The sequence below is a fragment of the Gigantopelta aegis genome, chromosome 1, assembly GCF_016097555.1.
Source record: "Gigantopelta aegis isolate Gae_Host chromosome 1, Gae_host_genome, whole genome shotgun sequence".
NCBI lineage: Eukaryota > Metazoa > Mollusca > Gastropoda > Neomphalida > Peltospiridae > Gigantopelta > Gigantopelta aegis.
Genome location: NC_054699.1, coordinates 1,610,823 through 1,632,747, shown reverse-complemented (window position 1 = coordinate 1,632,747; position 21,925 = coordinate 1,610,823). Strand labels below are relative to the sequence as shown.

The following is a 21,925-nucleotide window of genomic DNA, read 5'->3' as shown; positions in this document are numbered from 1 at the left end:
CCATATATATGTGGGTGGGTGTGTGCTCGCGGGATGAAGCGACGAAATTGGTCAGTTCATAATAATCTTGTGAATGCGCTATCAGATAGTGTAGAACGAGAATTCCTTTTTTCACCTATTTCAATCATTTCGTCTTTCTGCCAGACTTTGAGAACTTAACTTCTAGAAGTTCCGTAGAGTATTTTATTTAGAGACTGACAACACAAGATACCATCACTTGCCGGATGTAAACAGTGATAACCATTCATCATTCAGCGCGCTAAAATTAAATACACTACCTCGCGTCGGGCAGTCCTTAGACGTGGTAGGTTAACGACACCACTAGAGCATCTCAATTTATTAATCATCGGCTATTGGATGTGAAACATACTTCTGACAGTTTTAGAGAGGAAACCCGCTGCACTTTCCCATTAGTAGCAATTTGGGATCCTACACCATCCCTGTCAAGGCTAGGCGACGAGTCACACACCAAGTACGTCAAGGCTATGACTTACACCAAGGTCGCACACCTGCCCAGGTATACCAGTCACTGCCTTCTAAGTCGATCAATGCTAAACAAATCGGTCAGGGCCAGTCCAAGGACATCAGTACCAACTTAAGTCGGTCAGGGCCAGTCCAAGGACATCAGTACCAACCTAAGTCAGTCAGGGACACGGGCGAGCGTTCACCCTAGTAGACCACACCACTATGACTCACACCTGCCAAGTACACCAAGGTCAAGGTCACGGAAAGTAGGTCATGGCCCCAGGAAGGCCCTTATACTACTTGTGTTCTCAAAAGGGTGCAAGCAGGTTCATCAAAAATAATTATATCATAATCTGAAGTAACTTATTTTTGTTTATAACATACTTTTTGTAACAATAAAATTGATAAAGAAGACAAGATGGAAATTACTTGATTTTTAAACTCAATTTTAAACAACATTAACTGCTTTAAAATATCGCACAATTCTGAAAAACTTTTGAAAATAATACTTGCCCTTTAGTAAATGCATATTATTTTATGTATTTATATAAACTTTAAGTGAAAATATGTTAGCAAGTTATAAACTTGTAGACCTACCCCATCAACGTGGTTTTTGTACAAAATTAAACCAGGTGAATTCCTCGAAATAATTCAATATGACGTTGAAACACCTCTCACAAATGTAAAGTTCAGTTATATCCATATGTCTTGCCACAGAAATTAAACAGCCAACGAAAATATTTCCTTTAGTGTATCCTGTATTACAATAAATCATGTTCAAAAGACAGACTATAAAGCTGATAAAATTAATTTGCCATTTGGTTCGCTCCTAAGTCAGTGACGTCGTGTGAAGAGAACGAAAAAAATATTACGTCATAAGTTTACTTACTACAAGCGTTTTCACTGAATATCGTAAGTAAGAATAGATTTTTTTTTTTTTTTTTTTTTTTTTTGGGGGGGGGGGGGGATTTCTTTAATGAAATTAATTAAATACTTATAGTTAACAACGAAATACAGTGATATTATCCCCTAAGTAAGACAAATTACTAATATAAAATAGCGTCATCGGGTATGACGTTCCCCGACAACGTAATTTTTACATTCATCGATATATGAACAAACTCCCGTTGCTATGTCTGGACCAATGGGATGACGTTATATTGTAATAAATGTAACGGAAATTTTATTATTACACAGTGGTGGCGGAGATAACCACAGGCACGGCGGAAGCAAGTAGCAATGGCGTCAGGTGTGTTGTTATGATATAGTGCTGTGCATCCTATTACAACAAATAGCATGCATGAATGTGAAACTGCGGAAACGGCGGAAGCAAGTAGACATTGGTGAAGGGGTCTGACTTAGATCGAGGGCGCGAAGCAAAGTTTCTAGGGGGGTGGGAGGGGGGGGGGGTACACTCCCCCGTAAAAATGTGAAAATTAGATATCCTGAAATGCAATTCCCTGCATTCTACAAGTAGAATTAATGTTTGCCATCAGATGTACTACCTCAGAGTTTCTAGAACCTTTACAACATTCACTAGCCATGGGATCAGTGATTAAAAAAATTAACTAGCCATATAAGTAAAAATTCACTAGCCTTACTTTAAGTTAGTACAATTTTACTAATAGTAATAATGGGATATGTCACCTAAAGAGGGAGATAGAGCTTAAAAACAAGATGGGGGCGGGGACAGGATATTCATATTATATAACATTAATAAAATAGACTTAAATGCAGCATTTAACAACGTTTTCCACTAGCCATCGGGCATGGCAATAATGGTTATTTACCAGCTCAACATTGAATTTCACTAGCCATGGGAGTGGGGCTATCATAAACTAGAAGCCCTGGCCCCCCTGCTCCGCCGTGCTTGAACCATTGGGGTTAACCCGAGTATTCTGACGGTAAGAGAGCTAGACAGACATTTGGACAGTTATAACGTCTGGCTCTCTTAACGTCAGAGTACTCGGGCTACATGGGGGTGTTTTATTGTGAGATACGCGTTTTGATACGTTATAACCTTAATAACGTCTAGCTATCTTACCGTCAGAGTACTCGGGCTACGTGGGGGTGTTTTCATTGTGAGATACGCGTTTTGATACGTTATAACCTTAATAACGTCTAGCTATCTTACCGTCAGAGTACTCGGGCTACATGGGGGTGTTTTATTGTGAGATACGCGTTTTTTGAGGTACGTTATAACCTTAATAACGTCTAGCTATCTTACCGTCAGAGTACTCGGGCTACGTGGGGGTGTTTTCATTGTGAGATACGCGTTTTGATACGTTATTACCGTAATAACGTCTAGCTATCTTACCGTCAGAGTACTCGGGCTACGTGGGGGTGTTTTCATTGTGAGATACGCGTTTTGATACGTTATAACCTTAATAACGTCTAGCTATCTTATCGTCAGAGTACTAGGGCTACATGGGGGTGTTTCATTGTGAGATACGCGTTTTGATACGTTATAACCTTAATAACGTCTAGCTATCTTACCGTCAGAGTACTCGGACTACGTGGGGATGTTTCATTGTGAGATACGCGTTTTGATACGTTATAACCTTAATAACGTCTAGTTATCTTACCGTCAGAGTACTCGGGCTACGTGGGGGTGTATTCATTGTGAGATACGCGTTTTGATACGTTATAACCTTAATAACGTCTAGCTATCTTACCGTCAGAGTACTCGGGCTACGTGGGGGTGTATTCATTGTGAGATACGCGTTTTGATACGTTATAACCTTAATAAAGTCTAGCTATCTTACCGTCAGAGTACTCGGGCTACGTGGGGGTGTTTCATTGTGAGATACGCGTTTTGATACGTTATAACCTTAATAAAGTCTAGCTATCTTACCGTCAGAGTACTCGGGCTACGTGGGGGTGTTTCATTGTGAGATACGCGTTTTGATACGTTATTACCGTAATAACGTCTAGCTATCTTACCGTCAGAGTACTCGGGCTACGTGGGGGTGTTTTCATTGTGAGATACGCGTTTTGATACATTTTAACCTTAATAACGTCTAGCTATCTTACCGTCAGAGTACTCGGGCTACGTGGGGGTGTTTCATTGTGAGATACGCGTTTTGATACGTTATAACCTTAATAACGTCTAGCTATCTTACCGTCAGAGTACTCGGGCTACGTGGGGGTATTTCATTGTGAGATACACGTTTTGATACGTTATAACCTTAATAACATCTAGCTATCTTACCATCAGAGTACTCGGGCTACATGGGGGTGTTTCATTGTGAGATACGCGTTTTGATACGTTATAACCTTAGATCAGAAAAATAACGTGCACACTGTTGTTTGGATTCATTCTTGCATGAACCGATGAAAATCCTTGCAGTCAGTTCTTGTCATTAAAGTCAGTTCCATAACTTAGCAAACTACGTGTTTTAATACTTGTGTTTTGCTTCGAATACAGGTACGTTTTTAGCATTGCATTCACTGAGAAATATGTATTGCGGGAATGCGCAACGGGTCGTTGCTCAGTGGTAAAGCGCTCGCTTGATGCGCAGTCGGTCTAGGATCGATCCCCGTCGGTGGGTCCATTGGGCTATTTCTCGTTCTAGTCAGCGCACCACGACTGGCATATCAAAGGCAGTGGAATGTGATGTCTTGTCTGTGTGATGGTGCATATAAAAAAAACCTTGTTACTAAATGTTCCTTAAAATGTAGCGGATTTCATCTCTAAGATTATGTTAAAAAATTACGAAATGTTTCATATCCAATAGCGTATCATTAATAGATCAATATGCTCTAGTGGTGTCGTTAAACAAAACAAATTTTACTGATAAGCACTTAAGCATCGTCATCTTCACTGGTGCCATCTCTCTGCATCACCTTGTCTCATTCAGTAACTGCTATGTTGGATTTAATTGCCCCATTTTGTTCAGTGGTGTGCCTTGTAAGGCGTAAACAAATATACATGTATGGGTTTCAGGTTTCATCCTTGAACAAGAATAGGGTAGGTATGTAGGAAGCTTTATTTTTTTTTTTTTTAAATGGAATAAAACGAGAAACTAATCAGCCGAGGTGTTCTGATTCAAGTTTATTTTTTTATTTTATTTTTTTTAAATAGGGTAGGTAGGGTTGCTTCAAACAGGTTTAGGGTCATTACACAAAATTAGGGTAGGTCGGGAAACCGGAAACACACATCTTTCTCTTGTTAGGCCTAATAAATAGAATACTATATTCGTTCCTATGCTATAATGCATGTGTTTTCGATATGATGTAACATACTAGTGACGTTAAATAAATTGTCTCTCAAGGGAACTCATTTTGTAGTCTCCGTGTCTATTGCATGAAGACAATTCACAATATCCGTTGGTATATATATTCTTTTTTTCTCTGTTTTTTTTTCTCTTTTTAAAAAAAAACAAACAAAAACGCCACAAACATTTAACACAGAGACAAAGAAGGTTTTTTGTATTTTTGGACATTACAAACATGGGTGATGATGATATGAATGGTGAAGCCGCAGTATTTCCATTTCGGTATGGGACTGCTTGACAGGTCATCGAGAATTGTGTATATTGATGAGATACGTACACACGAGCGGAGCACGCAGAAACAACATGGGGCGGGACGTAGCCCAGTGGTATAGCGTTCGTTTGATGCGCGGTCGGTTTGGGATAGATCCACGTCAGTGGGCCAATTGGGCTATTTCTCGTTCCAGCCAGTGCACCACGACTGGTATATCAAAGGCCGTGGTATGTGTTATCGTGTCTGTGGGATGGTGCATATAAAAGATCCCTTGCTGCTAATCGAAAAGAGTAGCCCATGAAGTGGCGACAGCGGGTTTCCTCTCTCTATATTTGTGTGGTCCTTAACCATATGTCCGACGCCATATAACCGTAATTAAAATATGTTGAGTGCGTCGTTAAATAAAACATTTCCTTCATAAACAACATCTACTCAACCTATTCGCATGTGATTGATGGATTACACATTACGGTCAATTCATACTTTGATCGCCGACCTCGTGCGCAACTGAAATTAATTGTTTTATTAGGTCAACTAAAAAGCGTTAAACGAACGGGCACTATTTAATATGAACTGTGTTAAAATCACACTGAATTGACTGAAAAATAAGGATTAGGTTTATCAACGAGTAGGACAGGGCGAGTCAACTACTCGTCGACAAGAAAGTTACTTTTTGTTTAACGACACCACTAGAGCACATTGATTTATTAATCATCGGCTATTGGATGTCAACCATATGGTAATTTTGACACAGTCATAGAGAGGAAACCCGCTACATTTTTCCATTAGTAGCAAGGGATATTTTATATGCACCATCCCACAGACAGGATAGCACATGCCACGGTCTTTGATATACCAGTCGTGGTGCACTGACTGGAACGAGAAATAGCCCAATAGGCACACCGACGGGGATCGATCCTAGACCTACCGCACATCAAGCGAGCGCTTTGCCACTGGGCTACGTCCCGCCCCTTCCCGCTAAGAGTCGTTGGTGAAGTATAAATGAGGCGTATTAATTCATTAATCACGGTATATAGTAATGAATAGGACCTTTTATAGGCACACTAAAAAGGAACTAAATTAAAAATACACTTATTGGTTGTTGTTTTTTATTATTATGTTGGGGGGTTTTAATTTTCATTATTTATTTATTTGTTTATTTGGGTTTTTGTGTTCGGGAGGGGGGTGACAACAGATTTCGTTGCGCACCTCACCTGAGGTGCGATGGGTCGGGTATTTTCCCGTTCCAGCCAGTGGCCCACGACTAGTACACCACCACCCGTGGTGGTCCTATCCTGTTTTTCCTTCCCCTGCACCCTCGACCCTCTTCCATCTAGTTAAGGCCCTGAATCGTGTCTCTGCCCTTGTCAAAGTTGGCCACAAACCGTGAGCTATGACTTATTATACTTGCAAACAAAACGCCGCATTTTGTCCGCACCTTTGATCTAACACCACCGACACCAAATTGCTGGGGCGACTTACAAACGTCACACGGGGTTAAATAGATCTTATCAAAACCCGCCACACTGGACAAAGCACCCGATTCTGTAAACGGTTTCACTAAAAACCCTAATCGCCGCCAGTACATGCGCGCCTAGTTGTGGTTACATGAATAGCGGGCGACGTTTGTTGAACCGGGTGTACTCTGTACGATTGATTTGCTTTTCGCGGCGGGTCGCCAAGTCACCAATACATTATATCTGTGTGATTGTGACTTTAATGAATATACATTTTTTTTAAATCAATGAGGATCGCCTAGTGTCAAAACAAAATGAATTGACAGCTGTTATACTGTTTGTTCTCGCTAAAGAAAATTAAACAGGACGCGTTCTGGAGTAGGGTAAACAAAAAAACCATGCACCATGGCGACAGGATTTCCCATTTCGCCCATTGTCACGTGACTTGCAAACGTATCTGAAAGACCGCGGACCGGATCGGATTGCATTCGAATGTCGATATTTATTTGTGGTGACATTTTGTTCGATCTGGATTATATGGTAAGGTGGGAGTAGAAACTTCCCTAACAACACGTCAAACACACTCCCCGTATTGAGATCGGCCAACACATGTAGACAATGTCGCTAATATACCAGGTAAGACATATCAGGCGTATTAAACATGTTTTCACGCGTGGGTTTATTATTTAGGATTAATGAAGTGTTTCCGATATTAAATGGAGTATCGTAATGTTTCTGTCACTGTCACATATTTACGACATGCGTAGACATTTTAATGACTAAAAATTCTTATGAAAGATAATTTATTGTTTAGAATATCAGTAGTGTCTGTATAATCGAGGTGTGTGTTGTCTTCCTGGTGTGTGTGGTTATTTCTCGTTCCAACCATGGCCCGAGTACTTTGACTGTAACAGAGCCAGACAGACATTTGGACGGTCGAAAAATAACCGTCCAAATGTCCGTCTAGCTTTCTTACAGAGTAATCGGGCCATAGTTCCAACCAATGTACCACGACTGATACATCAAAGGCCGTGGTATGTGCTATCCTGTTTGTGGGATGGTGCATATAAAAGATTCCTTGTTACTAATGGAACATTTTAGCGGGTTTCCTCTCTAAGACTATATGTCAAAATTACCAAAGGTTTGACATCCAATAGCCGATGATTAATATATATATATTACAGACATTAGGCTTTATCACAAGACCGCAAACACATTAGATGTAGACACTTTTATTAAAAAACAGAAAAATATTTTATACATGTATGTTATTTTAGTTGCAAAAAGATTGTTAGTCAGAAACGTCTTATAATGGATGCAAACAATACAGTCCCTTTAAAGGTACTTCGTTTTCAAAAAATGTTAGTTTAAAAGTTTGTTTTGTTTAATGATACCACTAGAGCACATTGATTAATTAATCATTGGCTATTGGATGTGAAACATGTGGTAATTTTGATATATAGTCTTAGAGAGGACACTCGCTACATATTTCCATTAGTAGAAATGGATCTTTTATAATTATGCACCATCCCACAGATAGGATAGTACAGTACATACCACGACCTTTGATATACCAGTCGTGGTGCACTGGCTCGGACACAAACTAACATTTATATATAATTTTTAATATTCAATACAAGGCGTAACATGAACACCGATTACGAAGCTGCAATTAGAATTTTAAATACCGTGGCGGTGTACAAGATCTTTAAAAATATCTAGCTTGAAAACGGTTTTATTTTGCAAAAAAAGAAAAATACATTTTGTAGGCATACATACATATTTATAAATAACATAATATAATGTACACACTGCGGGGAAGATAGATACCAAAAGACGTTTTCACAGTCATGAATGTTTGCAGCCTTGACTTCCTCTCAGGTTGTTTGTTTACTGAAGATAGCTGCTCTTCACCTCTATATGGTTCCAACTCCGACTGTCGGAGGACTGCCACTATAGCAGGCGCCAGTTCAGACTTCAGAAACCGTTCTACAGCTTCCGTAAACAAACACACAAGAAAGAAAACAAAAACCGTTCTACAGCTTCCGTAAATAAACACACACAAAAGAAAACAAAAACCGTCTGAATGCTGAAACGCGTGTACATAGAATACTATTTTAATCAGGGAACTCATTTACAGAAATGTTGTTCAAATAATGACGACTAAGTACCTTTAATTCATTAAAGCTGTAATCTCGAGATTATTTGATTATTTAACCATTTAGAATACTAGTAGACCGTCTACAGTATTAACGAAGTTATTTTATTGTTGGCCTTTTAACAAGTACAATTACATATTAAATATATCTCAGCATTTAGAATACCAGTAGACCGTCTACAGTATTAATGAAGCTATTTTATTGCTGCCATTGTGTCATGTTTGCCACTAACAGGACCGTTTTAACAAGTATAATTACATATTAAATATATCTCAGCATTTAGAATATCAGTATCTGTACATAAATAGTATATCTAGTAGTCCTAATGTTTGTCTTAGCCCAAACTGGGTATCTACACTTAAATAATTTCTCTCTCTCTCTCTCTCTCTCTCTCTCTCTCTCTCTCTCTCTCTCTCAAAACCCTATCACTCACAACCATAAAGAACAAACAGATATATGTATAATTGGTTTAACAACGTTCAGTTGACTGTCAATGGGACCATTATGATAATACATTCTAGGTTTAAGTAAAATTGTAGCATTAGTGGCGTGTTCCGTAATACGACTCTTCGCTGGCTGTGTGTAGATCTTTGAAAACTACAGCATGGGGTACTTATAATATAACAATCAGTTACTTCGAGCGTGCTGTCAACTGTAGTCAACAAAGGGTGTCTTTCACCTTGTAACCCGAAGACAATAGCTTTTAGCTTCGCCGTATTGTCAGTCAGTTTTCGTCGAAGACAATAGCTTTTATCTTCGCCGTATTGTCAGTCAGTTTTCGTCGAAGACAATAATCATGGAATACATTTTGCGATGTTTGCGTATCAGTAATTTTTTCAGCAAAAATCAAAGTTAAAGTTTGTTTTGTTTAACGACACCATTAGAGCACGTTGATTTATTAATCATCGGCTATTGGATATCAGACATTTGGTAATTTTGACATATAGTCTTAGAGAGGAAACCCGCTACATTTGTTTCATTAGTAGCAAGGGCTCTTTTATATGCACCATTCCACAGACAGGATAACACATACCACGACTTTTGCTATACCAGTCGTGGTACACTGGCTGGAACGAGAAATAGCCCAGTGGGCCACCGACTGGCACCAATCTTAGACAGGCCGCGCATCAAGCAATCGCTCTACCACTGGGCTACGTCCCGCCCGTGAAGATCAAAGTGTCACGTGTATTGTGAAAGAAAACATTGTATTAAATTTACTGTTATCTATGTTCACACGACTACAGTGTCATTTACTAATACTTAAACAACTTTTATGATCAGTGAGATTTATAGTTGTAGCAGAGGAAACAATGTTTCTACCAGATTTACCCCAGATTGGCACCAGAGTAGCTCAGAAATTGATTGCAATACTCTACATGTAAGATTAATTTAGTCTTTTAATGCTCATTGATTTTGACGCTGACCTGTTTTGTTAGATATACCCTAAATTAAAACCTTCCACCATGCTCACGAAGTAATTCTAGGGTCATTTCAGCGGGCGTAGCTATAGCCCTGTGGTAAAGCGCTCGCTTAATGCGCGGTCGCTCTAGGATCGATCCCCGTCCATGGGCCCCTTGAGCAAAGGTTACTGGTTTAAAATTGCTGCTCGGTCAGCTTAGGACTATTGGACTATTTCTTGTTCTAGCCAGTGCACAACGACTGGTATATTAAAGCTATCCTGTCTGTGGGATGGTACATATAAAAGATATCTTGTTACTAATGAAAACTATGTAGCGGGTTTCCTCTCTAAGTCAATATGTCAAAATCACCCTTTGGTTGACATCCGATGGCCCATGATTAATAAATCAATGTGCTCTAGTGATGTCGTTAAACAAAACAAACTTTAACTCCAGCATACTACTTCCATTCAATGTCAAACATTTTACTAAAAATAAAATATAACTTTTATGACATCTCAGATAGTGCACATCCAAAGTGTTACGTACACAACTTATCGGTCAGAGAATAGGTCTTGTAAAACCCGATTACACTTGAAAAGAGCAATTTATTACCTTTAACAATTTACTTAAACCCTAATATACAACAAAAGTAAACAATTGATCCGGACAACTAGTGATAGGTTGGTTGCTGTCAGGTATTTGTATAAACACGTATATGGAAATACAGCCGTGTCAAAATGCTTACCAAATATTGTCATATGACAATATAAGAAACTTACAACAGATAGACGTGTAGCGCCTCCAGTAACAACTATTCACTATCACCACGTGCTGTACCATTTCTCAAACATCTTAGCACTGTCAATAGTATTAGTCCCCAACCAGTACAACTGGAGGAGAGTATATATTATATGTTTCGCCACCGTCCTTTTGTCTGTCTGTCTGTCCCACATTTTGTGTATAGCTTTATCATGTACTCTTATAGATCAAGTTTGACTTTCAAAGCGATTTGGGGCGGAACGTAACCCAGTGGTAAAGCGCTCGCTTGATGCGCGGTCGGTGTGGGGTCGATCCCCGTCGGTGGGCCCATTGGGCTATTTCTCGTTCTAGCCAGTGCACCACGACTGGTATATCAAAGACCGTGATATGTGCTATCCTGTTTGTGGGATGGTGCATATAAAAGATCCCTTGCTGCTAATCGAAAAGAGTAGACCATGAAGTGGCGACAGCGGGTTTCCTCTTTCAATATATGTGTGGTCCTTTACCATATGTCCAACTCCCTATAACCGTAAATAAAATGTGTTGAGTGCGTCGTTAAATAAAACATTTCCTTCCTTCCTTCAAGGTGATTTACCCATTTTCGGCCTTGACACACTCGTTTTCGCTCCAATGCGTCGAGATATTGAGCGGGGATTGTGTGTATAGCTCTATTATGTTCTGTTACAGAGTTATGGCGAGTTATGGCCCTTGTACTTGTAGATACAAAACTTCGTTACACTCGATAGGGGACAGTATTGCTTTAGCAGTACTCTCAGAATGCTTGTTACCTGTTACTCATAATTATACTCAATAGCATTAACTGAACGTTGAGATTCGGTAAATAATGCCGTCCCAGATCGAAATTTCCACCACCTCGGGAGTACCTTATCTATCCCACATAGCTTTGATATACCAGTGGCATGGAAGTCGTAGTTACAGGGAGGAGAAAAACATCCTGGCGGGTGTGTTGAGAGTGGTTGTTCCCGCGATCCACCACACCTCAGTTGAACGTTCTACTATCGAGTTGCGTCACTCGGCTGCTTAGTCCAAACGATAAGCGTCTGTTCCTGCCCTTTCTACACCCAAATATATCCGCGATGCGAGCTCGAAACGAATCACTACTGGCGACGTAGAGGAAAAAGTTGATGGAATAGTTCAAGAGTTCCAGAGTCTGTGCAACTTCCCGCACGATCGACAGAGCTGGGTCCGTCGATTGAAACAGATTCTTCCTCTGTACTAGGGCGACGTTGAAGATGATTGCAATGGGAGTGGCAAGGATGATGTAGGCGATAGCCACGCTTAGGAGCATCGCGACAGTCCTCTGGTTCTGGTTCGACTTCTTCACGCTCATACTCGCCAGACTGCGGCGCACCTTGGACTGTTGCAGAATGCGAACTATGATAGCCGGGGTCAAGATCGCCATAATGATGGTAGGTATTCCACCGTATATCAACGTTCCCACCATTGAGAACGTCTTCTGTTGCGTGGCAATCTCAGGGAGCGAGTAGATGGAGAAACAGAACCCATCTTTAACGAGGCTAGAGGAATAGGTCCAGAATCCATTGTAGGTGAGAAAGCTTGCCACGATGACGGCCAGCGATATGACGACATTGCGTTTGGTGTTGATAATCCTGGCCCTCAGTGGCAAGTAGACTGCGATGAGCCGCTCGAAGCAGACGAGGACTACAAACCACGAGGAACACAGCTTGGAGGTCCTGAATAAGACGAAGAAGAATCTGCAGGACTCGTCGCTCAGCGCGCGGATGTCCTTGCCCAGGAGCTTGATGAACCAGAGCTTCATGAACGGGTGCATCAGCAGGACGCTGGTGTCGGACACAGCCAGGGCGATCAGAATCACGCTCATCGTCATCGACGAGAACGATCTGCTCGTCATCACCGCGATCGTCAGGGCGTTGCCAAGGAGACCTGTCACGAGGAACAACGGGGTGATGACGTAGCTGACGTATGTGCTAATGACGCCACTCGGCGTCGCTATCTCAGTCGTGTTTGAACCGAGGCCATCGGTGGATGAGGAACGAAAGTCATCAAGTGTTGTGTTGTCTTCTGTTGGCATTGTGGTCAGAGAAACAACACTTTCAATTGTTTTGTTGTCGTAATTTGGTATTGTGGCTAAAGAAACGTCTGCATATGTCTTATTGTCTTCATTTGATGTTGTAGCTGACAGCGCAACATCTTCAAATGTTTTGCTGTCTTTATTTTGTGTTGTAGCTGAAGGCGCAACATCTTCAAATGTTTTGTTATCTTTATTTGGTGTTGTAGCTGACGGTACATCTTCAAATGTTCTGCTTTCTTTGTTTGGTGTTGTAGTTGAAGACACAACATCTTCAAATGTTTTGTTGCCTTTATTTGGTGTTGTAGCTGACGGTACATCTTCAAATGTTCTGCTTTCTTTGTTTGGTGTTGTAGTTGAAGACACAACATCTTCAAATGTTTTGTTGTCTTTATTTGGTGTTGTGGCTGACAAAACAACACCTTCAGGTGTTCTGTTGTCATCATTTGATGTTGTAACTAAGGTAAAAAAGTCTGCGGATGTGTTGATGTTCTTAGTTGTGCTTGTTATAACGTCCAACGTTCGTGTGTCGTTGTTTAGAATTCTGTCATCGACATCACTCCATGCCTGAGTTTCGTTGTTAACTGTAATGTCTTTACTTAGGCGATGTGCGGAGTCAACAATATCTACATCCGCCTCGTTGTTACTCACGACCTGGAGTGACCCCTGTGTCTCGACTTGACTCTGTGCCAACAACAAAATCCAGCACACAATCCACTTCTGTTGTTTTCTGGAAGAAAATAGATATATAAACTTCATTATCTCGACATTTTCTGGAGGAAAAGAGATAATATAAATTTCATTATCTCGACATTTTCAATCCTGAGAGTCCAGATATCGGAAAGTCGAGATATTGCATACAGTTTGCTTCTTGCTGGGTTTTTTTTTTTTACTGTTGTTGTTTTTGTTGTTTAACGACACCACTAGAGCACATTGATTATTAATCATCGGCTATTGGATGTCAAACATATTGGCATTTTGACAGTCACAGAGGAAACATGCTACATTTGTCATTAGTAGCAAGGGATAGTTTATATGCACCATCCCACAGACAGGATAGCACATACCATGTCCTTTGAATGATATACCAGTCGTGGTGCACTGGCTGGAACGAGATATAGCCCAATGGGGATCGATCCAAGACCGACCGCGCATCAAGTGAGCGCTTTACCACTGGGCTATTGGTCGCCCTATTGGACACAGTGTCTGCCAAGAGGGTGCGCACAGCCCGCATACTCTCCCTGTGTTTCATAGTCAATGTGTTATAGTGGTGTCGTTAAACAAACACTGACCTCGGTGGCGTCGTGGTTAGTCCATCGGTCTACAGGCTGGTAGGTACTGGGTTCGGATCCCAGTCGAGGCATGGGATTTTTAATCCAAATACCGACTCCAAAACCTGAGTGAGTGCTCCGCAAGGCTCAATGGGTAGGTGTAACCCACTTGCACCGACCAGTGATCCATAACTGGTTCAACTCAATGTGCTCTAGTGGCGTCGTTAAATAAAACAAACTTGACTCTCTTTTTTTGTTAAACAAAACAACCTTTAACGTTTAAAATACCCTTTTAACCAGTGTTCGAAATAAGCACTTGTGTCCTGACAAGTGGAAACCTGCTCGGACAAACAAAATGTACCTCAATGGTTGTACAGTGGACAAGTAAAATGTTCAGTGCAGTTTCATTTTGAGCAATAATACAGTCCATGTACTTGACTAAAACAAAACATTTGGAGAGTGGAAATATTACTGGATAAGTCGATTTTGCAATGTACTTGTCTGGTGGACAAATGCAACATTTTGCCTATTTCTATCGCTGTTAACGACTATAAATACTAAGACTAAAAACACTGAATATGCAAAGACCTCTCACACTCTGTGTCATAATCAATGTGCTCTAGTGGTGTCGTTAAAGGTTTAATTGCAAACCATTTTTAACGACTAAAACAATAAGACGACTAGAAATGCATTGAATATAAAAACATTTACATTTGCTATTCTAAACAAACTATTACTATTTATAACAAAGAGTATATTAAAGGGACATTCCTGAGTTTGCTGCATTGTAAGATGTTTCCGACTAATAAAATATTTCTACGATTAAACTTACATGTTAAATATATTTTCTTGTTTAGAATATCAGTGTCTGTATATTCAATGTGTTTCTGGTCGTCTTAATATTTGTAAGAAGCTCAAACTGGATTTCGTCTTCATATAATTTCGTACGTACGAAAAAATATATTTTAGGAAATAAAACGAAATTTAACCCAGTACAATTATTAGAACGATCAGAAACATTTTTAATATACAGCCACTAATATTTTATGCAGAAAAATATATTTGATATTTAATTACAATCGTTAAAAAGTCTCTGTTAGTCGATAACATCTTAAACATTGCAGCAAACTCAGGAATGTTCCTCTAAAACTTACCTCATTTTCACACTGGTGCTATGTGCATTGGATATGTTAAAAGACGTCGAATTTCATATCTCGAATTCCTGTTTATACTAATGACGAAATATCGCTAGTCGCGCTGATTCGACTAATTATTTTTAATGAGTGTTTTTAAGGGGAGGGTGGGAGAGTGGCGTCGCGCGTTTTAAACTGAACATATAGATAGTCTAATGTCAACGCTATGTTGTTTTATTGGATTCCACTTTGTATTAATTATATAGCGCCCCACTTCCTCGAGCAATCAACGACAACATCGGGGGCTGTTATTAGTAAGTCTGCACCTGCGTACTGACTATTTTAGCTTTGCTCGGAATTCCTCGGTCACTTCCGCTGGCGTATGACCAATCAGCGACATGCAATCTCTGCAATCACTGTGGTCAGAACTAAAGGGAGGTTTTCGGAGGCTAATCGTATGCAAATCATGACTTGCTGGTAATTAGTGTTTTTGACAATTGCTGTCGACCAGCGGTCATTGTCCAACGTGCTGAGTAAATATGTATATCATGTTTTGTTGTTGTCGTACATTACTAATCGGGTAGTGGACGTCAGTGCCGGAATTTTAAGGGGGCAATCGCCCCGCCACCTGCCAGAGGGCCCCCTCCCCCCCCCCCCCCCCCCCCCGACTAAGGACTTCCTTTATAAAAAAAAAAAGTAATAATTACAAAATTAGTTCTTTTCTTTTTTCATTTCTATGTTGAGGGGCCCCCGAACCTGGAGTGCCCCGGGCCTCTGCCCCTGCCCCGCCCCCCCCCCCCCTCCTCAGGTCTAAATCCGGCCCTGGTGGCCGTAATAGTTGTCTAGAATTAACTGAATTTCCATGGTGGTGCATATGTCCACAAGACTCGTGGCAGCTTACTACAGCACTTTCCACCAAAACTACTGTTTAAAACAGTTAGATAAGCTCTAAATGTTGAAGCTACAGCAATGTATTCTGTATTTTGCAACAAATTGCAAAGCATGAACGAATTAAAACTACGAAAATACACAATTTTAAACATGGCGCCGCCAAGAAACGTGTGACTGATTTCAGGTTATCTCTCTATTTTGTTCTAGTGTGGTGTTACTAAGCCTAGTAGAGAGTGACAATACAAATATATTTAACTGTTTATCTAACCGCATTTAGCGGTGTGGGCTTTGTTTTGTTCTAGTGTGGTGTTACTAAGCCTAGTAGAGAGTGACAATACAAATATATTTAACTGTTTATCTAACCGCATTTAGCGGTGTGGGCTTTGTTTTGTTCTAGTGTGGTGTTACTAAGCCTAGTAGAGAGTGACAATACAAATATATTTAACTGTTTATCTAACCGCATTTAGCGGTGTGGGCTTTGTTTTGTTCTAGTGTGGTGTTACTAAGCCTAGTAGAGAGTGACAATACAAATATATTTAAACGTTTATCTAACCGCATTTAGCGGTGTGGGCTTTGTTTTGTTCTAGTGTGGTGTTACTAAGCCTAGTAGAGAGTGACAATACAAATATATTTAAACGTTTATCTAACCGCATTTAGCGGTGTGGGCTTTGTTTTGTTCTAGTGTGGTGTTACTAAGCCTAGTAGAGAGTGACAATACAAATATATTTCACTGTTTATCTAACCGCATTTAGCGGTGTGGGCTTTGTTTTGTTCTAGTGTGGTGTTACTAAGCCTAGTAGAGAGTGACAATACAAATATATTTAACTGTTTATCTAACCGCGTTTTGTTCTAGTGTGGTGTTACTAAGCCTAGTAGAGAGTGACAATACAAATATATTTAACTGTTTATCTAACCGCATTTAGCGGTGTGGGCTTTGTTTTGTTCTAGTGTGGTGTTACTAAGCCTAGTAGAGAGTGACAATACAAATATATTTAACTGTTTATCTAACCGCATTTAGCGGTGTGGGCTTTGTTTTGTTCTAGTGTGGTGTTACTAAGCCTAGTAGAGAGTGACAATACAAATATATTTAACTGTTTATCTAACCGCATTTAGCGGTGTGGGGCTTTGTTTTGTTCTAGTGTGGTGTTACTAAGCCTAGTAGAGAGTGACAATACAAATATATTTAACTGTTTATCTAACCGCATTTAGCGGTGTGGGCATATTGATTTATTTCATCGGTTTGTTTAAGCCTAGTAGAGAGTGACAATACAAAGATATTTAACTGTTTATCTAACCGCATTTAGCGGTGTGGGCTTTGTTTTGTTCTAGTGTGGTGTTACTAAGCCTAGTAGAGAGTGACAATACAAATATATTTTAACTGTTTATCTAACCGCATTTAGCGGTGTGGGCTTTGTTTTGTTCTAGTGTGGTGTTTACTAAGCCTAGTAGAGAGTGACAATACAAATATATTTAACTGTTTATCTAACCGCATTTAGCGGTGTGGGCTTTGTTTTGTTCTAGTGTGGTGTTACTAAGCCTAGTAGAGAGTGACAATACAAATATATTTAACTGTTTATCTAACCGCATTTAGCGGTGTGGGCTTTGTTTTGTTCTAGTGTGGTGTTACTAAGCCTAGTAGAGAGTGACAATACAAATATATTTAACTGTTTATCTAACCGCATTTAGCGGTGTGGGCTTTGTTTGTTCTAGTGTGGTGTTACTAAGCCTAGTAGAGAGTGACAATACAAATATATTTAACTGTTTATCTAACCGCATTTAGCGGTGTGGGCTTTGTTTTGTTCTAGTGTGGTGTTACTAAGCCTAGTAGAGAGTGACAATACAAATATATTTAACTGTTTATCTAACCGCATTTAGCGGTGTGGGCTTTGTTTTGTGTGGTGTGTGTGTGGTGTTTACTGTTTATCTAGCCGGTGTAGTGTGGTGTTAGAGTGACAATACAAATATATTTAACTGTTTATCTAACCGCATTTAGCGGTGTGGGCTTTGTTTTGTTCTAGTGTGGTGTTACTAAGCCTAGTAGAGAGTGACAATACAAATATATTTAACTGTTTATCTAACCGCATTTAGCGGTGTGGGCTTTGTTTTGTTCTAGTGTGGTGTTACTAAGCCTAGTAGAGAGTGACAATACAAATATATTTAACTGTTTATCTAACCGCATTTAGCGGTGTGGGCTTTGTTTTGTTCTAGTGTGGTGTTACTAAGCCTAGTAGAGAGTGACAATACAAACTCAATCTTGTGCACAGCGTCACCTCCACTGGATGGTTTTATTAATCATCGGCTATCGGTTGTCAAACTTTTGATACTTTTGAAATACTTTTGCTTTATTTAACGACACCACTAGAGCATATTGATTTATTAATCATCGGTTTTTGGATGTCAAAGATATGGTAATATGACATATAGTCTTAGAGAGGAAACGCACAACAGTTTGCCATTAATAGCAAACATTTGTTGATAGACAAACCTTTCCTTTGTATCCTTTTTTTCCTTTTCCCTTTCTATACCATGCTCGTGGAGCACTGGCTGGAATTAAAAAACCAAATGGGCCCACCGATGGGCAATATAGACAACCTTGAAATGACTTAGCTAGCATTTTTTAACCAGCTTTTATAAACGCCCTGGTGTGTGTGTGAATATACTTATGTCATAATCAAAACTGTTATAATAGCTGTACATTACGATGACTACCCCAACCTTTTTTTAATTTTATTATTATTAAAAATTATTAATAAAAAAATAAATAAAAATAGCAAGGCGATCTTTTTATATGCACAATGCACGGCCTTTGATATACCACTACACTGGCTACTGAAATAGCTACTGGGCCTACCGATGGGGACTACTTGGCCGACTACTATTTTTTAACTACTACTACTACCCTGGTAACTGACTAACTTACTACTACTACTAACTGTTTCTACTACTACAACCATTTTTATTACTACTACTATTACTACTACTATTACTACTACCACCATTACTACTACTACTACTACTACTACTACTACTACTACTATACTACTACTACTACTACTACTACTACTACCACCATTACTACTACTACTACTACTACTACTACTACTACCACCATTACTACTACTACTACTACTACTACTGCTACTACTACCACCATTACTACTACTACTACTACTACTACTACCACTACTACTACTACTACTACTACTACTACTACTACTACTACTACTACCACCATACTACTACTACTACTACTACTACTACTACTGCTACTACTACCACCATTACTACTACTACTACTACTATTACTACTACTACTACTACTACTACTATTATTATTATTATTATTATTATTATTATACTACGACTGCTATTAATGCTGCCACCGTTATTATTATTATTATTATTAATTATTACTACTACTACTACTACTACTACTACTACTACTACTACTACTACTACTACTACTACTACTACTACTACTGCTGCTGCTGCTACAGTTATTATCAATTAATACCATATACATGTACAATTAAATACATGTATTAATTTTTATTATATGTTATTATTTCATCCTCCTGTAAACCATCTTGTCACGTTTATACTGTAATAAAGTTCTGTTCTGCTCTGGTAAAGTACGTGACCTGCAGAACAGAACCGTGATATATATTTGGTATATGCTAAGTGAAAGTTGAGTAGTATATCACACTGGTACATATTGTGCGCGCGCTGATATTACAGGTATTTATTTATGTTCGCGGGGTCATGGAAAAGAGTGATCTGTATATAGGCTTACAAATGGAAGTTGTTCAATATGGCGTGTAACAACAAGCAAACTATTATAACCAGAATATAAACACCTTATAATTTGCGCTCCTCGCGAAGCCGTTGGCTAATAGTACCCACACGGTAATGGAGTCAGAAAAAAGAAAGAAATGTTTTATTTAACGACGCACTCAACACATTTTATTTACGGTTATATGGCGTCAGACATATGGTTAAGGACCACACAGATTTTGAGAGGAAACCCGCTGTCGCCACTACATGGGCTACTCTTTCCGATTAGCAGCACAGGATCTTTTATTTGCGCTTCCCACAGGCAGGATAGCACAAACCATGGCCTTTGTTGAACCAGTTATGGATCATTGGTTGGTGCAAGTGGTTTACACCTACCCCTTGAGCCTTGTGGAGCACTCACTCAGGGTTTGGAGTCGGTATCTGGATTAAAAATCCCATGCCTCGACTGGGATCCGAACCCAGTACCTACCAGCCTGTAGACCGATGGCCTAACCACGACTCCACCGAGGCCGGTCTAATTGCAAATGAAAGTCGTCTCGCTAAAACAAATGATATATATATATATATCATGTTTTAGCGAGACGACTTTCATTTGCAATTAGTTGAAAACGTTCTATTAATCATCGGCTATTGGATGTGAAACATTTGGAACTTTTGAAATAGGTTTGCTTTGTTTAACGACACAACTAGAGCATATTGATTTATTGATCATCGATTTTTTATGTCAAAGATATGGTAATATATATATATATACCGAGTATCCAGTTTGCTCTAGTCTAATCCCTGTTCACCGATTTATACGTGTTTGAGTATTGTACGCCCCATGACCAGTAATATTTTTTAGCCCCTACCCCCCCCCCCCCCCCCCCCACCCACCCCTCCCCCTAATCGTAAAATCGTAGATTGTACTATGTATTTGTTGCAAGACGTAGTTCAATGGTAAAGCGCTCGACTGATGGGCAGTCGGTCTAGGATCGGTCCCCGTCGGTGGAAGCCATTGGGCTATTTTTATAGTCCAGTGCACCACGACTGGTATATCAAAGACCGTGGTATGTGCTATCCTGTCTGTGAGATGGTGCATATAAAAGATCCCTTGCTACTAATGGAAAAATGTTGCGGGTTTCCTCACTAAGACTATATGTCAAATTACAATTTGTTTGGCATCCGATAGCCGATGATTGATAAATCAATGTGCTATAGTGGTGTCGTTAAATAAAAGAAACTTTAACTTTAATAGAACAAAATTGCGGGTTTCCTTTTTGACTACATGTCAGAATTACCAAATGTTTGGTATCCAACAGCCGATGATTAATTACTCAATTTGTGTTAGTGGTATCGTTGAACCAAACAAAGTTTTAACTTTTTTTTCCACTACTTATTTTGCTATCCGCCTGATCCGCCATAAAAAAAAATTAGGTCATTTTTAATCTGCACGTTGACGCGTGTACGCCGATTATCGTTTGCATAATAGGACGAAAACTGGTAATCCCATTAAAAACCTGTCGTAATAACACCCCTAATACAACTGGGTGCATTCGGTGGTATTAGTGAACCAGTGACTTTGACTACGTCATTGTGCGAGTCTCTTGTGTCTGTAATGAAAGGGTCATTGGACGATTGGTATCGTACCTGTAAGTGTTAAAGGGCCAAGCTCACGTTACGAGTTTTGTGGTTACGACTCGAATTGGGCTTGAATCGTAACGCGTGAACCATGAAATTGTAACGCCCTCTGTCTGGACTGCGGGCCGTGACGACATCATAGCGATTAGAACACGTTCTATACCGGTCTCCGTGGGGTATAGTGGTTAAGCAATCGGACTTACGGTTGGTAGGTATTATTTGTGTACGCTGGTACCGGCCAGAGTGAATTCAACGACTCTGTGGGTAGGTATAAGGCTATTACACTGACTTCTCTCTCACTAACCACTAACCCACTATTCTAGACTTAAGGCTGCTAGGTACTGGGTTCGCCTCCTGGTACCGGTTCCCACCCACAGTGAATTTAACGACTCCGTGGGTAGGGGTAAAGCCACTAC

At 39.8% G+C, this 21,925-nt stretch overlaps 1 protein-coding gene across 2 annotated transcripts in view; it reads left to right on the top strand.

The window, feature by feature from the left end:
* The first annotated feature begins 6,829 nt into the window (after positions 1-6,829).
* The window catches only part of LOC121369038 (malignant fibrous histiocytoma-amplified sequence 1 homolog), a 39,706-nt gene continuing 24,610 nt past the window's right edge, over positions 6,830-21,925 (top strand). For both annotated transcript variants that reach the window (XM_041493865.1, XM_041493856.1), the window contains exon 1: positions 6,830-7,046. The gene's annotated coding sequence lies outside the window, so the exon portion shown is untranslated. The remainder of the gene's footprint in view (positions 7,047-21,925) is intronic.